Genomic DNA, 10,623 nt, shown 5'->3' with positions numbered 1-10,623 from the left:
TTTTTTTTTAAATTGAAGTATAGTCATTTTACAATAGTTAATTTCTAGTGCACAGCACAGTGATTCAGTTATACATATTTATATATGTTCCTTTCCATATTTTTTCATTATAGGCCATTACAAGGTATTGAATATAATTTCCTCTGCTATACAGTAGGATTTTATATATTTTTAAAATATATAGCAGTTAGTATCTGCAAATCCCAAACTACCAATTTATCCCTCCCACCCCTCTTCCCCACTGGTAACCATAAACTTGTTTTCTACATCTGTGAGTCTGTCTCTGTTGTGTAAATAAATTCATTTGTGTCATTTTTTAAGATTCCATGTATCAGTGGATTATATGGTATTTTTTCCTTCTCTTTCTGGCTTTGCTTAGTATGACCAACTCCAGGTCCATCCATTTTGCTGCAAAATGACATTATTTTATTCTTTTTTATGGTTGAATAGTAGTAGGGTTTTCAATTTTTCAACCTCACTTTCCAAGGTTCTTGAGGTCAGAGTACTGATTATACTAGCATAGATGGAAATATTCCTAGAAATCAAACCACTTCGCTACCATGGGTGTACAAATATTTTTTACTATTTCACTAATATCAACCATAAATTTGACACTACTTATATAGACCTTACTGATAACCCGCAGAGAGGGAGAGGATTGATCTGAAACTTAGACATAGCTAAAGTACCCTCAGGGGCAAAAGGTCTCTTCTAACCTGTCAGCAGGGGAGAGGAAAGACTTTCCATATCAAAACTCACAGGGAGATCAGAACACTTGCTTTCATCATCTCCGGCATGCAGGCAGTGTGCATTTTTAGTCTCTTCTGTCATCATTAATACACTTATGACCTCTCTAACTCCATCTCCCCTCCCCATTCATCCTTTCTCTCATTTATGCTCCCTCTATCCGTGGTTAACAAATATCTGAAGATATCTGTACATTTGTATCATTTACATAAGTGATATTGTATCCCAGAATCTTTTTTAAAAAATTCATACTCATAAAATGTTTTGTTTGTTTTTTTTTTTACAAAGCAAAACATGCATCTTCTTACATATCTAACTGCTAAAGAGTATGCCGTGGAATTCTATGGAACTTATCCACTTCCCTGAGACCACATGGCTCCAATCCCCAATTACCATAAAAGTGCTGCCTGCAGATTCTCTTTCAGGCGTGGATTGCTGGGTCATAGGGAGAGTTTCTTCTTAGTTTTACTAAGCAAGGTCAGACTGCACTCTGAGAAAGTTACTTTAGTTCATATTCCTACCGGAAGAGACGGCAATTTCTATTTCCCCATGTGCTCTCCAGTATTTAATAATATAATGTTCTTAGTAACATTTTAAAGTGCGTTTTGAATGCTCTGTGGCAGGTACCTGCAGTGAGGCAACCTAACTCCTTTGATCTCTTTTTGCTCCTCAGCTGCTGCATCTTTTCTGAGCCCTCACAGTTTAACATCTAATATAGCATGTTACTTTTAGCTTGAGTTTTCATAGACAAACACACAATAATCTTCCTTAGGATAAAAATTACATATTGTATTTTTTTGTTCTGCATTCAAAAGTTTTCTGTTTTATGATCTTTTCTCTTCCTCATCTTTTCTCTTGTTCATCAACTTTGAAATAACAATTAACAAGAATTCAGTATTATCTTAATGGTTGAATAGAGAAACAAAATTTCCTTTCCAGGTTCATACTGTAGAAGGTCATCTTTAAAACTCATTGCCCTACCATCAAACTTACTCCTCATCGATTTACATGGTTTTAAAGTACACTCACACACATACACGACACACACACACAGTGTGCTTTATGTCCTTGGGGATATAATAGTTTAATATTGTGTTCAGAGATTTCTGTGCACATTTCTCCTTTTATTTTCCCTTTTGACTTTCACTTCCCACTTTATTCTTTATTCCCCTAATCTTGAGATGACCTCAGTTAAAAATAATGGAAATGCGTGTGTGGTTTCTTACCCTTTTTGGTCATTCTTAAAATAGCAGGTTTGTGTGTAATAACATGCATTCTTTTCCATGGTAACCATAGAAACAAGATCGGGACTGTACAAAAGCTTTAGAATTTAGATGATTTGAAACAAGAACAAATATATCTCCTGTAATGAGAACACTTAACTTTTTTTCTCCCTCCAGTGAGTTAGGGAAGTAGGCTTTATGTGTGTGATATATAAAGAATGTATTTTTTTCCAACTACGTAAAACTGTTTTCAACTCAGTAAGTATGGAAAACTTGTTAGGTTGGTTTATTGATACAAAATAATAAAATTATCAGTAACTTCAGGTTAGTAATTATAAAATGGGAGGTTTTTGGAAGTAGGATAAATTTGTTACCTGGATTAACTAATGGATCAATTTTTTAAAGTTGTTGCCAGAAATCACTATAATTTCTAACAAGCTAACTAACTTATCAATAGCTGACTGATCCCAAAATAATAATAGTTATAAAGCGCAGTCTTAACACCTTTGGGCTGTGCTGCCCTTGATCTCTACCAAATACGTGCTTTACTATACAATGATTTTATCCAGAATTCACAAAAGGAGGCTCCCTTATAAACTTTTACTAACAGTTAACTCTCATTAACTAGGAAACACTTGAGTACTGGCTTATTTTTGCTAATGACCAAGATTTACATTTAGGTATTTGTGACCAAAGGTCAAAGCAGATTGCATGCTAGTGTGACAAAACCATGCCACCTGTCCTTCCAGGCAATGACAGATAGAGCTCTGTCTCGTCAGGAGAAGACATGCGCAGGTGTGACCCAGGAGGACAGCAGAAGGAAAGGTGCCATTCTCCTTTCTGTCAAGGTGAATTTGTGTCATATACAGCTCTCCTATCCCATAACATGCCTCGTTCAAGCAACATAGCATATTTAGAAATACAAAGAAGGAGCAAGAGGACACAAAAGAGAGGAAGGAGGAGGGAAACAAATACTGTCATCAACCACATGTAGCCACTGTTACCATTTTGGTGTCATTATATCCACATAGGTACAGATGAGGCAGACCTATACGTACATACGTAAGTAAATACTATTCACATTTTAAATAAACTTGAGCCACAAAGTATATACAATTTTGTCTTTGTAAGTTTTTTTTTTACTTTTACTATATTATCAGCATCTTAAAATGTATTCTTAGAAAAAATGTTTCATAGATTTAATCTGATGTGTTTAAATCATGGCTTATTGCTGGAAATTTAATGTTTCTAATTTTTGTCATAAATAACCCTATAATGAAAATTTGTGACATGTATTTTGAGACAATTATTCTTTGGAATAGAATCATGGAAATGAAATTACTGGAATAACAGTTATATTTTAAAATATTTGATAGTAAGGCTTATTTATATAATCCATTGAGTTTATCTGGTTCAAATGCTGCCATAAAGAGAAGTTTAAGTCGAAACACTGTGGCTATCAAAATAAGTAAATAATGATAAACCACAAGTGTATCTACAGTATAGAAGTGAGGACTGAGGCTCAGAATAATTCTCTAAGTGACAAAGCAAAGCAGCAGTGGAGCCAAGATGAAGACCCAAGTAATCTGACTTTGTAAACCTGTTTTTGATGTCATATTTCACATCTGCATGTTTATCCCTGAACTGTTTATTGTAATTAAAGTTGCTTTTACAATTTTTTCTTGGTCTTCTAATATTCATACTAGTTTATTTAAATGGTTGATCCTCAGCTCTTACTATATATTTGCCTTTCCCAGTGGGATTTTTCCCTTTCTTTTTTTCCATTAGAGAAGACACTAATATTTCTCTTTGGGTTGGTATACTATTGAACACTTTTACTTTTCACTTGTCTGAGAAGTTCTTTCTCCTTTGATTTGAAATGATAACCCTGCTGGGCAGATTATTCTAGGTTGCAGGATTTTCCCTTTCAGCAATTTGGACATGCCATGCTATTCCCTTCTGGCCTGTAATATTCTGCAGAAAAATCAGATGATGGCTTTATGGGGGTTCCCTGGTATATGACTTTCTCTTGCTGTCTTTAGAATTCTCTTTAAATTTTGCTGTTTTAATTACGGTATGTCATGGTGTGGGTCTGCTTGGGTTCATTTGGCTTGGAACCCTCTGTGTTTCACTGGACCTAGATATCCATTTCCTTTTTCAGGTTTGGGAAGTTTTCAGCAATAATTTCCTCAAATATATTTTTAATCTCCCTTTCTCTCTTCTTCTGGAGCCCCTATAGTGTGAATGTTGGCATGCTTGATGTTATCCCAAAGATCTCTTAAACTGTTTTCATTAAAAAAATTTTTTTTGATGTTCTCCTTGGATGATTTCCATCATTCTATTTTCCAAATCACTTTGTATTCTTCTGTATGACTTTGTCCAATATTCATCCTCTGTAGTGTGTTTTTTTAGCTATTGAATTCTTCACAATTTCTTTATTCTTTTAGCCATTGAGCACTTAGGTTATTTCCATATCATCAATATTGTGAATAATGCTACAATGAACATTGGAGTACAGATGCCTCTTACATATCCTGTCTTCATTTCATTTGGATACATACCAGTGAGATTGTTGGATTGTATGGTAGTTCTATTTTTAATTTTTTGAGGAAGCTTCATACTGTGTTTCATTATAGCTATATCAATTTATATTTCCACCAGCGTATAAAGGTTCCCTCCCCACCCCACACCTTCTCCAACTTAAGTGTTCTTACCAGATAACATGTAAAGTACTATGTGAGGTGATGTATATGTTAATTTCCTTGTTGTGGTAATCATTGCATGGGTATACTTAAAATATCACATTATATATCCTAATATATATAAATTTTGTTATTTGTACCTCCATAAAACTGGAAAAAATAAAAACTAATTTTTTTTCTTAAAAGATGAGGTGGTTGAGATGTGAGTGCATCAGAATTTCTCATAATTATTCTTAAGCATACAAGTTAATGATTCTCTGATGGTTTTCTTATTTTAACTATTGAAGTTCTTTTTTTTTTTTTGAACTATGAGCCCAGGCACAGAAGTCAACAGTTGAGATGCACGTTGTACTTTCTCTCACCTTCTGAATTCTGTCAAAACAAGGTGAGATTGTTTGCAGCTTTTATTGATCTTTCTCTAGATTTTGACCCTGAGAGACCACCAATAGCTAAGTTGTTCAATGTCAATAGAGACCAGGCAGAAAATGATGTCTGTGAAGACCTTAATATTCCCAAGGGGTTCAGGGTCAAAAGCAACAATCTCCTGGCAGGCCAAATACCAAATCTGACAGGCCAAAAATGTTTGTTTTTTAAACTCATGCCTTCATGATTTGATAACTTTGATCTATAAATTAGAATATAAACATGTAAAATGCATGTGCATATGTAATGCATATGTGTGTATATATACACTTTCCTATTTTCTAAGCTGGCAAAAATACAAATATCTATATATTTTTATGTTTTTGTCATTTTTAACCTAAAATAGTCTCAACAATTGATTCCAGTCCTTAAATATTTATAAAGGAGTGGTTCATCAAATATTTTTAAATTAAAGTTTTTGAACATAGTCCTCCAAAAGTTAATTGGCCTTTAAAATTATAGTCTATCATGTCAACCAATTTACTTAATGTATATGTGCACACACGGACATCACAGATATGGTTGCTCTTGTTTTGTGGACTCTGTATTGAATCTGTTTTTCATTTTGTGGTCGCACTAGGCAATTACCACTTGTTTTTAAACTTTTAAAGGCCCAAACTTGTGCCCAGACTTTACAGCACAGAATCATGGTATCTCTACAACCCATGCATTTGTAAACTGATGAACATCAGATATGTTTTCTAATGAAAGTCTTAACTTGAAATCGTGTCAAGTTCCTATTTAGCCAGGTGTCCTTGTTAGTTCCCAAATATTTTTTTAAATTGTCAACCCAAACCTCTACTCTGCTTAAATTTAAAACATTCATGTTTACTCTTAATCAGCAAAATGGGATCTCTGCACTCTTGTTTATTGCAGTTGAATATGACTTCCACCCCCTGGTTGACATTTATCGTCAAAAGCTGACATCTGAGAAATAAGGAGACACAGTCACTGCTCCTATATATTAGCGTTTATCAAGCATTAACAGGAATTATACTAAAAAGTATTTAGGGACCCCATTCTATGTAACCCATCAAATTAGAGACTCTGGAATCAAAGCCTTGGAAATATCACTTTTCATAATCACTTCAGGTAACTCTTTTGCATACTAAATTTTGGAAATTCCTGCCTTGGGTAATCCAAATTCTGCCCTAAGATCAAATTAGATGACGAGAAGGCTGCACACTGGGATTGCTCGTTTTAGCCTCTATGTATTTCTGCTGTGCTGAATGCAGATAATTGACAAGCTATCATCTGCTTCTATTCAGGGGGAATAAAGACACCGCCTAATGAAATTCACTATTAGAATTAACCTGGGGACATTATGGATAACACTGACTCTTTATGCAGATCCTGTGAAAATATTTCTCTCTGGTCTCAAGATTTAAGAGGTCTTGCACCATTTTTCTACACATTTCAGATTTGGTGCATACTATTTAACCATTCCTTCCACAAAAAATTTTCTAAATATATATTGTGGTCAGGAGCTATGTTAACTGAAACTTAAAATACTTACTACTGTTAAAAACTATAATTAAAATGAGTAATAGCTGATTCCATCCTGGCTTTCTCCCTGTGCTACCCCCACATCATGCTGAAGAAAAAGAAAGGCTCTGAAGCATCACTACAAAGTCTGGAATTTTTTTCCAATACTGAGATGAAATGAACTTTTGGAAGGCTACATTCCATTTCACTCTATGATGAAACAATAAGCATTACATTGGAAGTGGAAATAGGACATTATATTGAAAAATAGTCACAGTACTATGTGGTTCCCTGTATTTCCAAGACAGCTCAGCAGACAAACATTGATTAAACTGGCTGTTTTCTTTCACTTTAACCACTGCTGTTGTGGTTACTGGAAAAGTTTGGTTAGTTTGTCAAGGAAATACAGATCAGATCTGGAGGAAGTTGTTATACCTATCTACAAATATCTAGATGTATATCAGGGCACATGAACACTCATGCACACAAAGTGCATTCGGCGGGTCTGTAAAATAAACATAAAAAACAGGTATGCATGATTATGTAAGTGTAAAGTATAAATCAGATTTCATTCTGTGGGAGAAGACAAATCCTAGTCACGCCTGATGTCTCGGGGGCTGACGCAGACTTCACAAAAGAAAACGCATCCTTCCTATAATTTTAACACTTGGAAACCCAGGCAATTTTTCTACAGAAAATCTGAGTTTTCCACAGTCTATTTAAAAATAACATTGTGATTAATTAATACTCATCATTTGTAGAGTCCCTTTCATGGACTCAGAATTGTTTACCGAGTTTTTCTTGGCACACTTCTTGAGAGTCTCTACATGCTAACACCTTTTCACTTTTTGCAAATTATTTCCTACCTTACGAGAATTTTCACTGTTTTTCTGTAGGTTTTGAAAAGACTTATGGCATTTACCTGCCATCTTGAAACAAAACTCAACCACGATCATTCCATCTCTCCATAGAAACTGAGTGTTTGGAGAAACACTTCTTCAGATTCTACGTATGACAGTCACTTGTTTTTTATATATATGTATGCATATATGTGTATAAAGGTTATTATTATTTACTATATTATTAATTTTTTTAGCAAGCAAATCCTAATCATGAGAACTTTCACGTTTTGGTAAAAGATAAGAGCTCGTGGAATTACCAAGGAAGAACATCCTCAGAGGATTTATCTTTTTCTGAGGAACGTAACCAAAAAAATAAAGCTCCAAGATTCACAGAGATCTTAGGGCTATAACACAAGTACTGCTTCTCTGTAAACTTATTAGATATTGACACCTAAGGAAAACAAAAAACACAGCTCTCTTATAGAATATGTTTGTCTCTTATGTGAAAATACTTTTGGTCTTACGAACTTAGATTCTCTAAGGATATCATTTGCATCTCTTTCAAATTATGTACAACTTGTACAGATAGTAGATTATACTCTAAAATTAAAATATACAATAGAAACTTATGTGTCAGATATTTAATAAATAAGTCATTTTCAATTCATCTTCTGGTCTTTGATCTCCTAAATGCTCCCATAACATTTGCTGTATATCATATCTAGGCAGAATTGAGTGAATGATTCTAAGGATAGTGTATTTTAAAGTTGTAAAAGATTTGATTTACCTTTCTGGGCTTAATAAAGCCCACAGGCCCTTGCATGATACTTAGACTATTTAATTTAGGGTCATTTCCTGTTTAAGCCAACAGGGGAGTCACCGCTGCCAGTGTCGTGGAAGACTCCATCCATTCATTTACTCAGGGTTCCTTCTACCAGTTTCTGAGCATCTTTAACATGTCATACATTGTGCTGGTTGCCAAAATGGGTAATGAAGAATCCTTGCTGTGTTAAAGAAGTCTGAAGTCTTGGAGGCTGTGGCTGGGTCTGTTGGGAACTTCCCAAATATTCATTTTTCCCTGCTTGCTTCGTAACAGAACAATGACTTTACAAAGGACAATGATGTTTTCACGTAAAACACTACATTTATCATCCTTATTTATAGCTAGAAATGACCAATTTGATGTAAGCAGAAGCCACAGGATCAGGAATCCAGAAATGTCATTAAGAAGCTGACTCAACAGGGAGGCCATTGTTTCCTCTTTGCTATTCCTTTTCCTCTTACATGGAATTTAGGACGTGGAAATAGATTATAGCACCCATCTTGTTACCTTCAGGATAAAAAATATGTTCCAAGAACAACTGATTACAACAAAAAGCAATTTAATGACTTGTGGATGCATAGCAGAAGCACGGGACAGACTACCCATGGACTTCTTTTATGTAAGAAAATAAACCCTAATCCAGTTAAGACACCATATAGCAAAGGTCTCTGTTATTCGCACTCTACTTGAATGCAGTTCCTAAGGAACACAGCAGGCAACATGCAAATGAGCACATTAAATCGGAGCACATACACTGCTACTTTAAGACTATATACAAAATGTATTCATTGCATTTATCACCACCACAATACATATATTGTAAGGTACATTGTGGTTATTTGCTGATTTATTGTCTGAATTCCCCTGTTGTATGCTTCCCCCCTAGAATACAAGTTTTACAGAGTAGAAACTTGGTTTTGTTTGCTAACACACCTTCGACATACCCAGAAAAATGCCTGACATCTGTTAAATGAATGAATGGATGACTTAATGGGTGTCTGAGTGAACATACAGAGCATGTTTAGAAGACATAGCAGTTATTCCCTTGCCAGGTAAAAGTAACTGCTATCAGAGAAAGGTCTATGTATGTTCAGATGAAATTTTGGTAAGATAATTTTTCTGGGCTTCTAAATAAATGATTCCTGGTTTTATAATTAAGAGTAATATTTCATTCCATTATTTTATAATTCAAAGAGTTAACTGAAAATAACCAAAACTCTGGCATAGTTACACTCTGAGTCATTTAAGTTTGACAAGACAACAGCCAAGTGTTACTGTGGGAAAAGCAGGCTTATGTGTGTACAACTTTCATGTAAGTCCATACACTTACATGAGTATACTTACAACCACTATAAAATATGTCAAATCTTCTATATGTATCTAAGCACTCTTTTCACTAGTCATCCTTTTTTTTTCAGTATTCTTAGAAACATCTTTAATATAAGTGTTCTTATACAATACTCTGCATGCATATACAGTATGGTAGGTTAACAACAACAAAAAAAAGAATGCTCCTTGCTTGAAATATATTGATGAATGGAAGTTCCACAAATTCTACAATGCATGTTGAGAAGTACATAAGGAACACTTATAATAAACAGGGTTCTGAGAATGCTACTAGCTTATTATGTTGAGAATCCTGTTATATTAGTCATTGATTATTTTTTTTCTTCAGTAAAAAAACAATGTCTTTTAACCATGAGTGCCTAAATATAGTGTCAACTATGTTCCAAAACCTGTATTTCATCACATATTGAATCTGGTACAAAGCTACTAGTCAGATATTTTCTTTTGCAGACTGATGTCTCAAACAGTTCTACCCATAAATATTTCCTAAAGTTGAGCCCCCTTTCTTGAGGATCACCCTCAGGACTGCCATCGCTGTGGCTCCCTGTGCCGCTGCTGGATGTTCCTAGCATTGTTGTCACCTCCAGCCCTGTCAGTTCGTATTTTCACATTTGTTCACGATACTGCTCTTCCAGTACAGGGGAACCTGTGTCAGTTTTTAAAAACAGCAATAACTTTTCAACTGTTAAATTTAAGACATAGTACGGCACATTAAGAGGCTCAAGAAAACAGGTGACCATCAAGGAAAGACTCTTCCTAGAGCATAACTCCAACTTGAGCTTCCTTCTAGGAGCTACTATTCATATTGACCTATAATCTTATGAAGAAAGGATTATCATCTGGGAGGAACTGTGAGGATGACCAACCTCTGCAGAAAAAAAAGCCATTTCTTTCTCAGTTGTCTTTTGCCTCCTCTTAAAATTTTGCAGATACTATGAAATTCAAGACTCCAAGTTTTGAACCACTAATATCAAATAAATATCACAAAAATAATTGCCATGTTAGCAATGAGTTGCAACCAAGTCTTCTGT

At 34.7% G+C, this 10,623-nt stretch overlaps 1 long non-coding RNA gene across 1 annotated transcript; it reads left to right on the top strand.

The window, feature by feature from the left end:
• The first annotated feature begins 2,125 nt into the window (after window positions 1-2,125).
• Window positions 2,126-7,543, top strand: LOC140685542 (uncharacterized). Its single transcript, XR_012058802.1, has 4 exons — window positions 2,126-2,228; window positions 2,720-2,818; window positions 4,991-5,057; window positions 7,477-7,543. It is a non-coding gene; the product is annotated as an uncharacterized lncRNA (long non-coding RNA).
• The last annotated feature ends 3,080 nt before the right edge of the window (window positions 7,544-10,623 follow it).

The sequence above is a fragment of the Vicugna pacos genome, chromosome 14, assembly GCF_048564905.1.
Source record: "Vicugna pacos chromosome 14, VicPac4, whole genome shotgun sequence".
Classification (NCBI taxonomy): domain Eukaryota; kingdom Metazoa; phylum Chordata; class Mammalia; order Artiodactyla; family Camelidae; genus Vicugna; species Vicugna pacos.
The sequence above is the reverse complement of the archived record's forward strand: the minus strand, read 5'-3'. Positions and strand labels throughout refer to the sequence as shown.